The sequence below is a fragment of the Alligator mississippiensis genome, chromosome 1 (assembly GCF_030867095.1).
Source record: "Alligator mississippiensis isolate rAllMis1 chromosome 1, rAllMis1, whole genome shotgun sequence".
In the NCBI taxonomy this organism is placed as follows: Eukaryota; Metazoa; Chordata; order Crocodylia; family Alligatoridae; genus Alligator; species Alligator mississippiensis.
Genome location: NC_081824.1, coordinates 222,024,704 through 222,041,818, shown reverse-complemented (window position 1 = coordinate 222,041,818; position 17,115 = coordinate 222,024,704). Strand labels below are relative to the sequence as shown.

At 44.3% G+C, this 17,115-nt stretch overlaps 1 long non-coding RNA gene across 1 annotated transcript in view; it reads right to left on the bottom strand.

Moving 5' to 3' along the window:
* LOC109286492 (uncharacterized) overlaps positions 1-16,862 on the bottom strand; it is a 61,018-nt gene extending 44,156 nt beyond the window's left edge. The window contains exon 1 of the long non-coding RNA XR_002094556.2: positions 16,773-16,862. This is a non-coding gene — a long non-coding RNA (uncharacterized LOC109286492). The remainder of the gene's footprint in view (positions 1-16,772) is intronic.
* Between the last annotated feature and the right edge of the window lie 253 nt (positions 16,863-17,115).

Sequence of the window (17,115 nt, the reverse complement as noted above, 5' to 3'; positions counted from 1 at the left end):
ACCAATGAAAAGTGATACCCACCCTTTAGGCAGGACTGCTTCTCTTGATTGATTTTGGTGATAACTTTATAGTTCCCATTCCACACCCAGTGGGAGTACTTATCTGTGTAGCTGGGTGGTGCTGAGGCCTGTAAAGAGGCGAATGTTTTAATAAGGCTCTGCACCTGCCACTTCATGACAAAATGCCCAGATTTTCAAAAGGGACTCTCATGAAAATGCTTCCCCTTAAAAAAAGTAAAGAAGTACCTCATGTTTCAGAATGTGTTTGCTCAAAAAGGGGAAGGAAAGAAAGGAAGGCGGGGAAAATGGGGAATCCAGTCATATTTTTGTCCCTTGATATAAAATTCTCCGCATCCATCACTTAGGGTTATGGGGGATAACGTAGCTCTATTAAATGTGACTTGAGCAGCTAGAAACTTTCATTCTTGTTTCTAGCCTCTCACCTGACATTGCATTATCATGAGAGTATGGCATGGAGGTCATCTTGTACAGCCTGAAAATGAGAGTTGGTGTGTTTTCTGTGAGTTGTATAGTTTGGTGGGGGGAGGAGAATAGCAGGGGGTAAGAGGTTTAAAATTCTGTGATATGGTGTAATTTGGCCCATTCTCAATGAAAAGAAAAATTGACCTTTAGAAGTATTTAACATTCTCCCAGATGGGGATGATGGAGTTGTGCAGGGGGAAGGGCAAACCTGATTGTAGACCAAGACATTACTTCTCTCCAGCAGTATGCTAGGATTTTAAATGGGGTACCAAGTGGTCCCTCTCTCTTCTCAGGACAGAGTGAGCTTGCTGCCCAAGCAACAACATGGGGTAGAACTCAAGAGGGTTCTATTACTAAAATCCATTATCACCTACGATACGGAGTCCTTCCCAGAATGCAGTGGCATACCAAGGGTCCTCGGTGCCTGGGGGTCAATGTCTGCATTTGTACCCTACCCCCAGGATGATCCACACATGGAGTGGGGCCTGAGGCAAATCATCTTGTGCAGGGCCCTGCCCCCCATTCCACAGCACTTCCACAGGGGAATTACCACCATGGCACACTGGCCACAGAGGAGGTGTGCCAGCCAGAATGGCCGAAGAACATTACAACCTGCCAAGCAGGAGAATGGGTGAAACACAAAATGTGGGAGGCACCCTGTCCTCTCCGGCCAGCGCCTCCCCCCAGGCTGGCACCCCGCTCCCCGCCCAGTACGCTACTGCCAGAATGCAGTAGAAACCAGTTTTGCAGGGTTGGGATTCTTTGTTAGCAAATAAAGCTTATTTACTTCATGATATCAAAATGTAAATAAAATTCAGAGCCAGTGTGGAGATATAATGGCCAGTGTCATCTTGTGGCATGTAGCTCAGCAAGTATGGGAAACTCATAGTCAATACAGCAATTCCATTTTCAGTAAACATGTTGAATTGAAGTTAAACCAGTGCTAGCATGTGGCGTAGACATTTTTGTTAGGGGTTTAACTCAATCATGCCAAGCTATTTGTAAATAAAACTGAGATCATCTACCCAGACAGGGGTTATTTGTAACCAATGGATGGCCAAATCTTGTTCACATCATAAAACCAGAATTATGTGGGTCGACTAGTAATGTTGTGATGGGGTTCTGTGATCCCTTGATAGCCAGATGCATCAAGGCACATAGCATCCCAACCCTGCACATGTGAGAATGCACTAGATCTTTGTGGTTGAAATAGTGCCCTCCTTTCTTCTCTCCCTCCATCCTAAGTATCCCCCTTGCAACCACCTGTAGCAAAACTGCACTGATCACATAGATTATTAGATCCTGTGTGCCTACAGAAGGTGCCTTGTTATACTGTGTGCCTACAGAAGCTGTTTTACTTATTTCAAAGAGCTGACATTTGCATATATACTTGGCTAAATCCCATGCCCAGTTTTGCGACTCCCAGAGCATTCCCTTCCCCAGTGAAATCAAAGGCAAGCAACTAAGCAGCACAAAAATGTATAGGACTCTCAGTAAATTTTAGATACTGCAGTTTCAACTCATTACCACAAGGTGGCAAGAATGTGATGCTTTCTCCCTTAGTGCAAGCCCACAGCTCATTGTTTGTTTAAAATCACATTGCTTCCCTTACTCTTAGCTAAAAACACACAAAACTGGGAGTTATCAGAAAATCATTGTCCCTCTCTCTGAGAGTATCCTGCAGACAGCTCAAAGGAAGGCTAATTATTTCCTTACTTCAGTATCTGATTTATATAAGAATAAAAAAAAAAAAACCCTTTTAGCATTCCTCTGTGAGGAACTCAGGCTGCCATGAGAGTTTCTCCAGTCCCATGTGGAGTATCTGACTGCCATCTTTTATCTGTTATTGTTGCTTGGCTCTATCTGCATTTGCTTGTGCACGTCACCACTAAGCACTGCAACAGCTAAGCAGCCATCAACCTTTTCACTTCAATTTGGAGGGGTCACATTGCAGTGTAGGAGACGGGGGTGGACAATCTCTTTCTTCTCCCTAGAGCAGAATGAAGCCCAGGAGTAATTTATTTTTGTAACTTAAAAAGATTTCTCCTGCCTCTCATAGAAAAGAATATTGCAGAAATAAATGTACCGGGTCCTGGTTCTCCAGAGTGGATTTATAGCCTTGAATTTGCTGAAGCAAATGTAAGACATATAAGCGAATTTCTAACCCCCTCATTCCAATATGTTCCCATGCTTATGTTTTTCTGTTAAGTGCCCAATGTTCTTACCATTTTATTTTTATGGTACTTGATCTGGCATTCCACAGCCTACCGTGGGCCTCATCCAAAGTGTATGGAAGTCACTGAGGGTTCAAGGTTTTCCACTGAATTTCCACTGAAAAATGTTCAACCAGCAATAACAGTACATACATAAATTATGTTGGTTCATTGTTGGTAATTAACTTATTATTTTATCGACTGGGTCTGAACTGATCATTCACTGAGTTGGTTTGCCTATTTCAAGATGCTATTAACAATTTTGTTTTATGCATGAAGTAATGAGGTTAGGTAACATTATCCCTGTTCCATACCAGGAAGTGACATGAAAAATTGCTGACATACAAATTCAGCCTTGCATACATCACTTTGCACAAGGTCTGTGACTCTTTAAATAGTAACTAGACCACTAAGAACAGGATGGGATATATAATGAAAACATGGATTACACCCCAGAGCAGAACACAGCAGATATGAACAGAATAATTTCAGAGTATGTGTTTGCTGAATGGCACTCCACTCTCTAAGCCCAAGTCAGTGTGGCTAGAGACAGAAGTTACATATAAACTGTTTTAAGTGATCAGAAACTGGTTTAAACCTGTAAGAGAACAGAAGTTCAGTGCACATAAACCAGTTTCAAAATGGCTGAACTGGTTTTAGATAAACCTGGTTGAATGTAGTATCAGACTTAACTGATTTAGGTCAAACCAGTTTATGAAACTTCTGTCCCAGACCCCACTCCTGGTTCAAGTTAAATCAGTTCCACAGCATCCCAGCATTTTGCAGCCCCGGGCTGTGCTGTGCTGTCTGCTCCAGAGAGCAGGGCTGGCTCTGCTCCTCTGCTCCCTAGCTGGAACAGCGACAGCTGGCTCATGGGCCTCATTGGCTGGCTCACTGCCCCTCCTCTTCCCCTCAGGCAAACTCCTGGTGGGGCGTGGGGCCAGGGAGGGGTGTTAAACTTCCCTTTCCCCCAGTATGGAGCTGCCCTGCCCTGCCCTGCTTACTTAGTGCTAGCTGTGACTGTACACTAAAAATCCCAGAGGCACCTGGAAGCAGGAAGATGAAGCGATGAGCAAGCAACCCTGCAGAGTCCTACCTCTGTGAGTCTGGCCTGCAAATCCTAGAGACCTTGAGGAAAGCAGAAAGAGGATGCAAACATACAGCCCATGTTAGCTATGTGCCAGACAGCTGTGCTGCAGCGCTTGCCAGCTTCTCCCTTGAGCCACTGCAGGCATGTGGCTGCATTTCCTGAATCAAAAGTGAATGTCTATTTATTTGCTTATTGGTTCAATCTTTACAACTTAGATTAAGCTGCAAAGACTGAATCAATTCATCCTTGGGCTTTTTGACTGTCTGTACTTATCCCATGTGTCCAAGTAGAGCACTTTCACTTTCTGTAGTTTAGCCACGCTTTCTTCTGATTCCATAGATGTATTTTTATATTTAAAGTTGAGCCTCACTATTTAAATATGAGTAAGGAATCGTTTGCAGTAAGATGACATTTCACAACCTTGCTGCTACATGGAAAATTATATTGAGGCCAAGTGTAGTAGACCATGTCAGCCTTAATACCTAAAGCTTGCATAACATAGGCCATTTTAAACAATGAAAAGTATGGTCCCTTGTAGCCTTAGAGTTTATTCAAATGAAATATTCAAATAATCTCTGAAATTCCAAGTGGGGTTTGGTGACTTGTGTGCCTCAAAGAAATATTTTTTCACACAACACATAAAATAGATGGTGAAACTCAGTGCTACAGAAAGTTATTGAGGTCAAAAACCTCATAAGATTGAAGGAATGTTTGGACATCAGACATTATGTGGTTGACAAGAATGTCCAGAACAAAGTTGCGCAAGTAGATTTTTTGGTTTGCTGGCAAAAGTTGAAGATAGTTGTTTCAGACAGAATTAGATTTTAGTTTCTTTGGGTTAGGGAAAGGGAGGGCTTTTATTATTTTAAAAACTAAATATAGGTACATTTCAAAATGGAATATTTTTCACTGTAAAACAGTCAAAAATGTTTCATTTCAAGAAAGCCAAAATTATATATTTTAATTTTTTTTTCACTGGAAAAAAATTCCATGCAAGCTTGCAGATTATTTCTAGCAACACAGACCTGTATTTTTTCAGGAAATGTGCTTAATTTTACCTTTGGCTTCAATCCAGCCTTGAAGTAGCTAAGACAAAAATAAAAGAAATTAAAAAAGATGTTTTAGAAGGAATATTTAACTGTAGACACTAGTAATTAATATACTTACCAACTGTTGGGAGCTAGGATACAATGGGATAGATGTGATGTAGGGATTGCTGTAGTGTTTCTTTCACTTTCTTTTGAGGTATCTAGTGCTGTGTACTGTCAGGTTGAAGACACTGGACCAGGCAGACCTTGGATCTGATCCTGTAGGTCCCATTTAGGGGCCTCCTTTGTAGGCTAATCATGTGTCTCAGTTTTTCACTCAAGTTTGGAGGCCCTGCCAGGTTTTTGACCACAGCTCTCAAGAAAGAACAAAGGTTGAATTCAGTGTTAGGAAGATGGTAATGAACTTCCTCTTAGGCATCTGACAGACAGAAGAGAAACTTATACTCACTCAGCTGTGACCTCTGGCACATGTGGGCATGGGCGTCAGATTTCAAGTAGGGCCCTATTGGTAAATTCCTATTAAATTTCTGTAACATGGAATAGTCTGTCATACCGCAGCAGGAGTTGTCAGGCCTTTGTTTCAAGTTACAGTTATGAAGGACTCAAGGATACACTTCCAATTCTCCTTACACAATACCAGGGACCTTTTCAAGGGAAAATCATGGGCATGTGAAACCTTCCAGCTCTTGGGATGAGTTTTGATTGGTTTTGAGAGTCAAACCCTCCGATTTACCATGTTTTGTTGCTATTTACATTTGAATCTCAAAAGACCAGGGGATCAGCTCCCATTAGCACACAGAAGGAACATTACCTGCTCCCTTTCAGCATCCAAATTGCAGCCATTTGCATTCAGAGTAGATAAAGGCAGTGCCCTGTGTCAGAGCCCTCTGTTCTCTGTGTGATCTGTTACACAGACCAATCAATTTGTCCCTTTGAACCAGTGCTAAGTTATCATCAAATGCCTCCTTTATCTGGTTCCCACAGGTTGTGCTGCCAAATTGTCTATGGTACTGGAAAGCACATGTACAAAAGTAACTGGAAAGCAGACCCCACAGGAACAAAAGGATGAGAGGTTCCACTCTTCCAGCAAATGGAAAAGAGTGAGAGTGATACAGAAAAGCAGGAACACATGCACTGCCAAGCCAAAATCCCATTTTCATGGGAAGTCTTTCCACTAGAGGACAGAGATAGACTAGGCTAGGAAAAAGCAGAGCTAGCAGTGTGGTTTGCTTAGTGCCATGTGACATATGCTCCTCTCTTTCTCTAATTCCCTTCACCCATTTCACATGTCAGATTTTTGCCAGCACCTGTACAGTTGAGAATTCCTTTTGTAAGCTCAGTGACCTGGACAGACAGGCAGCTGAGATGTGTGCTTTTATTTCCACATCACAGGTTGTCAGTTTGACAAAGATAGCCTTGCAGAGTTGAGAAAGACACGCCATTTTAACCAAAAACTATTTCATTTTATATGATACATATTGGACTGAGAGGAGCTATTTTGCTTTTTACTTTGACAGTGTACATAGACACCTGCTACATTTTTACACTGCAAAAGCTGTGTTAAAATAAACAAGGGTCAGATACAAACCCACACTACTAATGACATTTGCCTTTAAATATTCTGTCTGCTCTTTTTGGTTACATAAGGACCAGAGAAGCATCTGTAACAGCAGACTTCTGTTTTTTCCATCTACAAAATACCAGAAAAATGGGCAAAAAAGAGAGACATTTTTCATGAAGTCTTACAAAATAAAACCATACTTTTTAGTCAAGATTGTGTTGCCAAGTTTCAGCCTACAGCTTTCTGAAGCTAAGAAATAGAGCTCTTGCTATATGGATTATAGTGAGAGTGTTGAGAGACCCTCAGTTTTAGCCACTGATATTCACTATGTACAGGAAACATTAACACACAGGAGCAATTCCATGTACACACGCCATTTCATAAGCAATTTTCCTTTGCATTTTTAAAGGAAGGAATATGAGATTGTAAGGGCCAACTTCTATTGCAATGCACTTCATTTACCCACTTATACCTCTGCAAATGGAATGCTAATTTGGTATGCTATCAGCTCAGAAAGGTCTTGTCTTACACCTATGTTGCACTGCTGTGAATGGCAATCCCCCTGACAAGGTGTACATTATTACAGTGTCCAATCCACAGGGTGTAACAGCTGTCTTGTTTGTTCAATCATAAGTACCCATGTCTTTAGCTCTGGAGGCTTCCCAGTTCAAACTGTGATGACAGCTGTTGTACAAGGCCATGACCAATTTTTGTTGACTGAGTAGGAGCATAAGCATTCTGATGGCGGTGGGACGGTACCCATTTAGTTCGGTCTTGTGATACTTTTGAAAGGTGCTCTCTAGTTATGGAAACCAATGTTCTCGACTTCCTGATGGAGAGGTGGCAGTCATATTAGCTTCCTTCTTGCTGTCCCACTCTGAACAACAAAAGGTATCTTGGGGTCCAATCATCCATTTTTCTCTCTGCTGAGACTTACTTACAGATACCACCTAGTTGTAGTCACAAGAGACCTTTACCCCATCTCTTAAATAACCCTGTGTTACAGAAGGCAGGCACTGGTACTAGCTGACTTCAGAATAGTGTTTGGTGTGCAATTTCAAATAATTCCTGTATTTTCTGTCACTTGAAGTTTGACAGCGTTAGATGCAATTGGTCTAGACAGGCATTTAAACTGTCATTTCTCTGCTGTAACAGGAGAACACACCACTGTATCAAGCATCTCTGTATGTTATATGGAATGCTCCACTTACAAAATGATCCTAGGTGCTATTATAGCCTGTAACAGAGCTGTGCTCTTACCCATGCAAATGAATATTTTAAAGGAGGGTTGTGGAGAAGCAAAGCCTTTGAGGTTAGACAGCAGGAAGGGAAGCAAAGGATCTCGGTTACACCCTTAATTCTGCTATCAACTTCCCACATGACCCTGGATAAGTAATTTACCCATAATAGAAGCATAGATTCCCAGCTATTAAGAGGAAAGCAACATTCAGATTCCTCAAGGAGGCATTGCAATGCTTAATTAGTGTTTGGAAACAGATCCTCTGTTGATAGGCACAGTAGAAGTGCAAACTATTAGCAGGGTAAACATTACAGACTTTTTAATATGCTTCTATTCACTCGTGCATGGTGCCAGATCAAAATCTGTGAGCACCAAGTTCCTATTGCAAAATGGATGTCTACTTCCTGAACAACAGCACCTACTCCTCAGTGATTTGTTAAAATTATTTGGGGTTTATATGGTCTATTGCTCTATAATCATGGCCTCGTGTTTAGGCACTACAGATGCATAAGATGAGCCCAGCCTCAGAAAGCTTATAGCATAAGCAGAGTTAAATGTATCAACCCTTGATGCAGAGAAACCACCTGTAAAGCCAGGAGAGAGTTTGTCTTCTTAGTCAGCCCTTTCACTGAGACTTGACCATAAAAATTTCTGCTATGGAGGTGGGTCTCCTATTTTGCAAGGTATTTATATGGCCACTGTTACTGTGTTTTTTTTATTTCTTAGACTTATTCCATTCTACCCAAAAGGCTCAGAGCTGCTTACAATAAACAACCAACCTCAAACAACACCCAAAAAACCCCAGCACTCTAAGGCCCTTCAATCACTGCCTCTCTACCCAAACCCCAACACAAGCAAGCCCTTCCACCAGTCCCAACCATACCTCCCAGCTGTCACTGACACCCAGTTACAAGAATCCTTTTCCTATCCCATCCCCACTCCCCTCCTGCATACCCTCACTACCTCACATCAACCCTAGGAGAGATTCCCCACCCTTCTCTCCAAGGCCACGCTTCCTCTCCTCCAGATAAGGTGAAGTAATTCCCTTCCTCTCCAATCCCCCCCCAGCCCCCCAAAAAAACAAAAAACAAAAAAGTTAACTCCTTCCCTCTGCTCCCAACAACCAGAACAACAATCCCCAAAGAACTTCCCCACTCACAAAAAGGGCCAACCTTGCCAAGGGGCAATGCCAAAGGGTACCCCTTGGCATCGCTCTTGAGCAACACGTGCCCATAGAAACCTCCTGGCATGTAGGGTCTGCAAGCTGGCAGGGCTCTTCTCCCCACTTTAGGTTGCTAAAGTGGTGCTGAGGCTGGGATCCTGCCCCCCAAAGAGTGAAAGGGGACAGGTATGGGGGAGAGGGACAAAGGAATGATGGTGGCTCTTCAGTCCAGGGAGGCCTGCTGGCTTTGAGACCTGAGCTGCTCACTCTCTGTGGTTCCCTATTCTACAGAGTGTAAATGCCCCCTCAAAAGGTAAGGGCTAATATCCCTATTTTATAGAGGAGGAAACTGAGGGATGGAGTTTGCCATATTTGCTCAAGCTTGTGGAGAGAGCGAGTCTCTGGGGGCTTAATGCACAGAAGACTAATTCACAGGCAAAACCCATGCTAATGCGCAGTAGATTCAGTGTATTATGCATTAACGCCACTAAAAAAGCGTTCATCTGCACTACTGTGCAGTAGCACTTATTATGGTGCATTGTTAGTACCTGTCATGGGACGTATGGATGCACCTTGGTAGAATGAGACAAATCAGGGCTGCATGCAGGCTAACTTGCTCTCACCTGGCTCTGATTACGAGACTATCCTGCTGGTCTCGATTATCTACCTTCCTGAATGTAAGTAGCAGACTTCTCAGTATTCTCAGGCTGCTCAACACACACCTTAGATGCCTCTGTAGCTCCTGGCTGAGTCAATGTCTAGTTCCTAGTCTGGCTCCTGGCTTCTGCCTTTGCTTGTCTCCTGACTTTCTAGTGCACTGATGCTCAGGGTTTCCCAACACCCTGGGGAGTCTTGGTATTTTTTTCAAGGGTGCCATGGGGTGAATGCCACACAATAATAGCACTGTTAGGTGTGCAAATGTGAGTCACAAGATAAACCCAGAGATTTCAAATGCAAATTCAAAGTGTTAAAAACAATCAGCCCTATTGTGGTCTGAGTTCTTTGCAACAGAATAATTGCTCTATTATTTTTCTGTAGTCAAAAAATGAGTGAAAACAAGGTGCTGGCATTTCCCAAGGGGTGCCTTGAGTCTATCAAGGGGCGTGTTGAGTCTGAAAATAAGATCAAGTCCTCCATTCTTTAAATATTCATAATCCCGATTGAAGTCAATAGGAATATTTCATACACATGGAACACAGAAGCAGGCTTACATGGATAACTTTTAATGTCTACTCTGATGAAAAGGTTGACAGCTACTGCTCTAGCGTCAAATCCTGACCATCAACCCTGACCAGTCCTGGCATAGAACAGTTTAGTGTTGAAAGTACATGCTTATTCAAAAAGAAAACCATCCAGTCCCTTTCCCTTGGGCCACCAAACAGTTCTCTCTTGATTACCATTGTTGTTTTACCATGTGGTGGCACCTGGAAGCCAATTAGGTGCTATACACTCATATATGAAAATTACCCATAGATTCTAATTGAATAGAAAAGAGATGACACATAAGTGGAAAAAGAATTGAGCCAGGGCAGGAAAGGTGATTACAAGTTTAGTAGTCAATGCCACTCCTAGGATAGACCTATGCAGCTTCCCTAGACCTCCTGGAGTGTCACCCTCCAGCACATCCTGCCTCTCTTGCTCCCCTCATGTGCCAAATCTGGAGACAAGGTGGTGAAAGCTGCTCTGAGGGCACTTCCCTCCACTACTACCCTGGAGACTTGCCTCTAACATAGTCAGACTGACTTTACTATGTCATTTCTAGGCTTGGCATGTGCAGAGTAGGAACAGGTGGACAAAGTGAGACACAGCAGTGGTACCCTTCTGCCCCCTTCCCAAATGTGGGGTATGAACAGAGCCATAGTCAGTCAGGAGCAGCAATTATAACTAGAGCTAAGCTGGAAATAGTTTTCTTGTCCCCCAAAAATGTTAAATTACAAACATTTTTCATCTTCCACATGAGGACAAATCTGAGACCTATTAGAATGACCTGGTTCAGAGCAGAACCTTGAACCTGGATCTCCAACCCCCTAGCCAGGGGCTCTTCTGGCCTGTGACTGCCAAGTTCAACAATTGAAGCTAATTTATTTCATGTAATGAACTAACTAGTCATTGTGCTGAAGCCTTACTCCCTTCACAGCATGGGGGTCAGGATGGTGCCCTTCAACGAACTGCACCTGGAACTCCCATGGGAGTGTCACAACCAAGAGTCTATAGAGCATTTTTCCCACCATAATATGCACCTAAGACATCTACTGGTGTTCAGAGGATGGTGTTATCCAAGGGTCCTTACTGGGTTTAATCACCACAGTTTTAATCACAAGAGCTGGCATCAGATTGTAGTTTGTTCCATGTATCCAAGCAGAGGTGCTTTTTGAGGAGTGGCTCAAAGGTGCTGGTCAAAACTGGTGGAACTGAAGATTTTTTACTGCAAAATTTCCCTGATGCAAGTGGCCTGGGCCACCTGCATTTCTCCACAATACATTCCTTATGCTATTCTACTCCTATCTTGTCAAACAAGTTAGTTAAATTGGTTTTGGCTTCTTCATTTTAAAATGTATGCCTTGACTAGTACAGCATGCTCCTGTTATCACATTAGCTGGGATCTCCCTGTGCTCTGTTTTACTGCCTGTAGGTTTCAGATCCTGCTTTGTTTGTGTAAAGGTCCAGAGGCCCATATGGTGCCCACAATGCAAAATTTACACAAACATGCCCCAAAGTGCTTGGCTGTTTCTGGATGTTAAGCCTGCCCTCTTCTCTTCTCTGAAGCATCTCACTACTGTCTCTGTTCAGCACTTCATGTACTGCAGCTATAAGGCTAGGGACAAACATTACAAAAACTGGTTTAAGTGATCAGAAACTGGTTTAAACCTGTAACAGAACAGACATTCAGTGTACATAAACCAGTTTGAAAATGGCTGAAACAGGTTTGAGACAAACACGGTTGAATGTAGTATCAGACTTAACTGATTTAGGTCAAACTGATTTATGCAATGTTGGTCCCAGACCCCTTCCTGGTTTAAGTTAGACCAGAGTCCCCCAGCATCCCAGATGTTTTGTAGCTCTGGGTGGGGCTCTCTGTTGGAGCAGAGCAGGGTTGGCCCCGCCCCTCTCCATCCTAGCCAGAGCACTATCTTTGGTTTGACTGGCTGAGGGACTGCAGAGGCTACCAGGCTTCTCCCTCCCCTTCCCCCCTGCACAAGCAGGGATCTCCCCTCTTGCCCCTCTCCCATGGCAGGGACCTCAGTGCTGGGACCCAACATCTGGTCATGCCCCCCTCCTCCCCCATGCTAGCTAATGTTGAGAGGTGTTTGTGTGGGTCTCCAATTTCACTGGAATAAAGGCAGACAGCTAGTGGCTTGCAAATACAAATACACCCTGCAGATAAAAAGAGCTTGAAACTAATGGAAGAGATGTTTTCTTTTGTAAGGCTTGATGGGCTGATAAATTTTGTTCTGACAAACAACCTGCTGGGTGCAACCTGTCAGTCTTTGGGAGGGGACAGAGAAAGGTGTTAGAAATGAGCTGGGTTGTAGACAGTCTGAAGAAGCAGGGAGACAGATTGAAAAAGCTCAGTATCAACAGATGCAGGGTCTGGCAACACTCCCACCCCTTGAGCAGCCAGTGGGGAAAAGCCTGGGACTGCAGGCAGGGTTGGGGTTTACATCCCTCCCTAATTAGAGCGTCCTGCCAGGGCCTGGCCACGCCTTCCCCCCACCCGCTCAGCTCAGTACTATGGAAGGGAAGGGAGGGCTGCTCTATCACCCCCAGCTTCTAGCCTGACCCACTGCAGGCATGCGCCTGCATTTCTGGAATGAAAAGGGAATGCCTATCCACCTCCAAATCAGCTCAAGCTTTGCAGGTTAGACTAATCTGCAAAGATTGAATCAATTCAGGCTCAGGCTTTTTGAATGTCTATCCCTAGACTAAGAGTCTGGCAGTTTCATCCAGATCATGCAGATTTTTTTCATGTCACTCTAGAATAATTTGGCAGAATACATCTTTGAATGTGGCAACATTAGAGAGACATATGTAAATTGGTAAAAAATGTTTCTAACATAAAATGAGGTATGCCACAGGCAACACAAACTCAGGTATACCACAGTAAAACTTGTATCCATCTTGCTATATACAGCAACCTCATTGCTAGACTGCTCTGTAGCATTTTGTTTTTGCCATTGGAAGGCTTTGTTACACAATAAGGTAAACTCAAAATTAAATCAGAATTATCAGTCTGAGCCCTAATAGCACAGGAACGGACAGGATACTGCATGTCTGAGAATTATAGAGACGTTGTCATCTTCTCTTAGCTTTTAGGTGTCCCAGACTCACCACACCTACTCCATATACATGGAAAACAGTGAGATTGTTTGAAATGCTGATGATGCTGAAGCACGGGTGAAGAAAGCATCATTATGTGCTTTGTCAAATCTGTCAGCATGCAAGTGGCCATACCATGCAATTGGGTTAAGTGCTCTAATCAGCAAAGCCTTTCCATAAAAAGTAGAATTGAGGTTTCTAGCCTGTGGGAGTACCCCAGTGCTGCAAGCATATTCATTCTTTGTTTACTAGTTGCAAGGCCCAACAAAGCAAGCAGGACCCTGTCCCATAGACTTTGTAGAAAAATTTTCCCTTTTACCCTGCCTCCCAAATAATGTTCAATCTATTTCCTTTTATAGGCTGAGATCATTGAAATAAAAAAGCAAGAAAAAGTTGCACAGATGTCTGTTCAACAGTATAAATAAGCATGAACATAATACTAACAGAGCCATGGAAGTCACTGGGCTTCTTTATGCTAAGAAGCCTGATCCAAGTCCACTGAAATCTTCACTGCTTTCTGTGGGCTTTGAATCAGAGCCTGAAAATTTTACTAAATTGAAAATATAGTAGTAATATCTAGCTCTTCTCCAGCACTTTTTACCAGTAGACATTACAGCACTTTGCCAAGGAATTAAGTTTTTTTTTCTGTTTTACACTTGGGAATAACCAAAGCACAGAAAAGTAAAGTGCCTTGCTAAAGGTCACCTGTAAGGCTAAACTAAAAATAGAACCAAAGGGCATTTTTAAACGTGCTCTGAGGTGGGGGCATTTTAATTAGAGTGGCTCTTGAGAGCCGCTCTAATTAAAATGCCCGCAGTGTCTTGTGTACTCAGTGTCCCATGTTTCAAAATGGCAGTGGGGGTGCTTTAAGTAAACCTTTTTTGACTAGTTTAGTTAAAGCACCCCCAACACCATTTTGACATGCAGGAGAACTGAATACATAAGACACTGCAGCACGCTGGAGCTAATCAGAATGAGCCAGAGCATGTGTATAGGTAGGTGCCTGTCACGGTGGGGTCCTCGCGGAGGGCCGTGATCTCCTCAAGGTCCCTCGCTCCGTGTACAGGCTGGCCCAAGGCACCCTCTAATTCTCGCCTGCCACATCTTGTTGGAAATATATTAGGGAGGCTGCCTATGACTCCCTGGGCACGGCTACTCGGGACCTCTGTCCCTTCGGTTTTTCCGGACCCCTGGGGTCTCCCGATACGATGGGTGTTCCCCAGACACCCTAGCCTTATGGACTATGCATGGCTCCTACCAGCCCCTAATACCACACCCCAAGCCTCGCAGATGAAATAGACGTTGTTAGGTTTGTACGCCCACTTCCCGGGTCTCCTCTAAAGTGTAGCCCACTCTGGGCTCTCTCTCGTGCCCAGCCTCCCACTGGGACTCTTGTCCACTCTGGGACTTCCCTGCCGGTGCAGTCCCGCTCAGGGACTCTCTAGCGGGCCTCGGCCCTTCCCTGGCCAACCACACGGATACCCTCTCTGACCCCGGCTCGCCGCACTGCTACTCCCTGTCTTCTCGGGGCAACCGCAGCGCCCTGCCTCAGTCTGAGGGGTGTTGCCGCACTAGCCTGCAGCCGGGCTCGCTATGCCCATCTCGGGCTCCTCAGTAATTGCCCCTCTCTCTAGGGCTCCTCAGTATGGCCCCACTCTAGGGCTCCCTGATCTGGCGCTCCCCTTCCTCGGGGCTTGCCGTGCCCGCACTGGGCTTCTCAATAATGTACTATGGCGCTCCCCCTCTTCGGGGCTCGCCGTGCCCACCCTGGGCTTCTCGATAATGTACTATGGCGCTCCCCCTCTTCGGAGCTCGCCATGCCCACCCTGGGCTTCTCAATAAAACCGCCCCTTTCCCTGGGGCCGGGGTCTATGTCCCCTGCACGCGATCCGGGGTCTACGTCCCCCGTCTGCAACCTACCGGTTGCGCCCGCAACCTACTGGTCGCGCTCCTCGCCGCCAGTCGCTCCAGCACTAGCGTGCGAGCTGCGCCTTCACCGGCGCTGTGAAATTAATGCGCCGTCTTGGTGCTAGCCAGCACCCTCACTGGTGCTAGGGCACCCCACACTCTCTGGGGCCCCTATGACTGAGGTCAACGCTCCTCTCTGAGCTCAACTGAGCCCACAACTCCACCCTGTAAACCTCAGGGCCTAGCGCGCCCTCACTGGCGCCGGGGTCTCACATTCCCCTGTGAGTCCCCGATGAGGCCTCCTCCAACCCCTACAGCCTCACCCAAACCTCCGGGTGTAATAACAGAGTCAAACAAACTCAAGCCTCCTGGCTGTAACACAAACCTAAAGCCCCCTGGCTAAACCCTAGTGCCCATCCTCTCAGGGCTATCATGAGCTGTACTTGCAAGTCATGCTCCTTTCCATATCTCAGCTGAGGGAGCTCCTGCCTCTCCGGCTGCTGGCAGAGAACTGCTAGCCTGGCTTCGGCCCTGGGCTTTATAAAGGCCAGGCCCTGCCCCCTTCTGGCCAGCTGCTTCTGATTAGTTGCCCCGGCAACTTGCAGCTGTGCTCACTAGGCACTGCCAGGGCTCTCTCCCTGGCAGTTTCTCCTCTCTAGGAGCAGGAGCACCGAGGTGCCTTGCGACAGTGCCCATAGGCACTAAACTCCCAGTTCATGATGTCAGAGACCATCTGTCCCTCCTGTGTTTAGACCCTAATTCCAATGCTTTTGTGCTGTGCTGAAAACCAGACTATAGGTAAAGAAAATAAGTGAAACTAGCATGCCAAAATACCATGTGTGTTCATGGTTAACCTATGATAAGTGTTTCTATCCAAATCTGAGATAACCATAGAAATTGACTCGTTTGGTGTTCTGTTACAAACTTGAAACTTTGACATACAGCCACAAAGTATGTTTCATTCAAAACTATTGTTTGTTTTTTTTAAATCCACAAACTATGGTCCATGGGGATTTCTCCTACTCATCCTATCACCAATTTTGGCTGGTTCACTTTTTCATGTGGTGGGATCAAAGATTTTCCTTTTTGAAAGAGAAAGTTCCTATATTTTAAAGTTAATTACAATATAGGAAAACAAAACATTTTTACAGATTTTTGTTTTAAATGGTCCATTTTTAAAAATGGTAGAACAGCACTGGTTTCAGTTTCTCTCAGCAATTGTCATGACTTTTTTTTTGTGACTATTTTTAACCAGCTTCCCTCTAATCTTATTTGTCGTAAGTCCTAAAGTTCATCAACCAGCTAGAAGACCTGATATGCTTTTGCATAAATTTCACATAGTCTATCTATGCTTCTGATAATAAAGGTGAATTTGGGTAGTTTGACTGATTTCCACTTTGAGGTTTGGGATTTGCTTCACTCATATAACCAAAAATTAAACCCAGGACCTGCAGACCTACATGAACTTCAAGCAAAGACAGCATCTGAGTAAATCCCAAACAGGCAAAATCTGCAGATGCTCCTGTGACCATAGTTCTTTTGTATATAATCTACATACTATACTTAAAGCAAAGACATCTTTAACATATGAGTCTCAGGATAACATATGATACAAAAGTTCAGAGAAGACAGCATTACAAGACACTGCCTCCCAATGCCTGTGAATTCCAGTATGGCTTTGTATGTGCTGATGATGTATAATTTTCTTTCCAGCATCTAGAAAATTGAGGACATACTGTTGCCTTTTACCTTAGCAGAGGAAGAGGAATCCTGTTGATATTTTTGTTGTAGGAAGGAAAACTCCTTACAGTAGACTGCAGTTGGGCGGATGACCTAAGGGCAGAATTTTCAGGAGTTAATCATAAATGACCACAAAACAGGTTTATATATCATAGTCTAGTGATGGGTGACTACACTGTGCCTGGACTTTGCCCTGTGACTTTTCTTTGCCTACCCACCAGCTATCCCCTGTACAAAACCTGTCAAACTGAAAACTGGACATTCCTCTCTCTCAGCGCATCAGAAATTCATTGTGAAAAGAAATGGAGGAGAGGGAGGTCATAGGGAATAGTCAGTTGTGGCTAATGTGCTC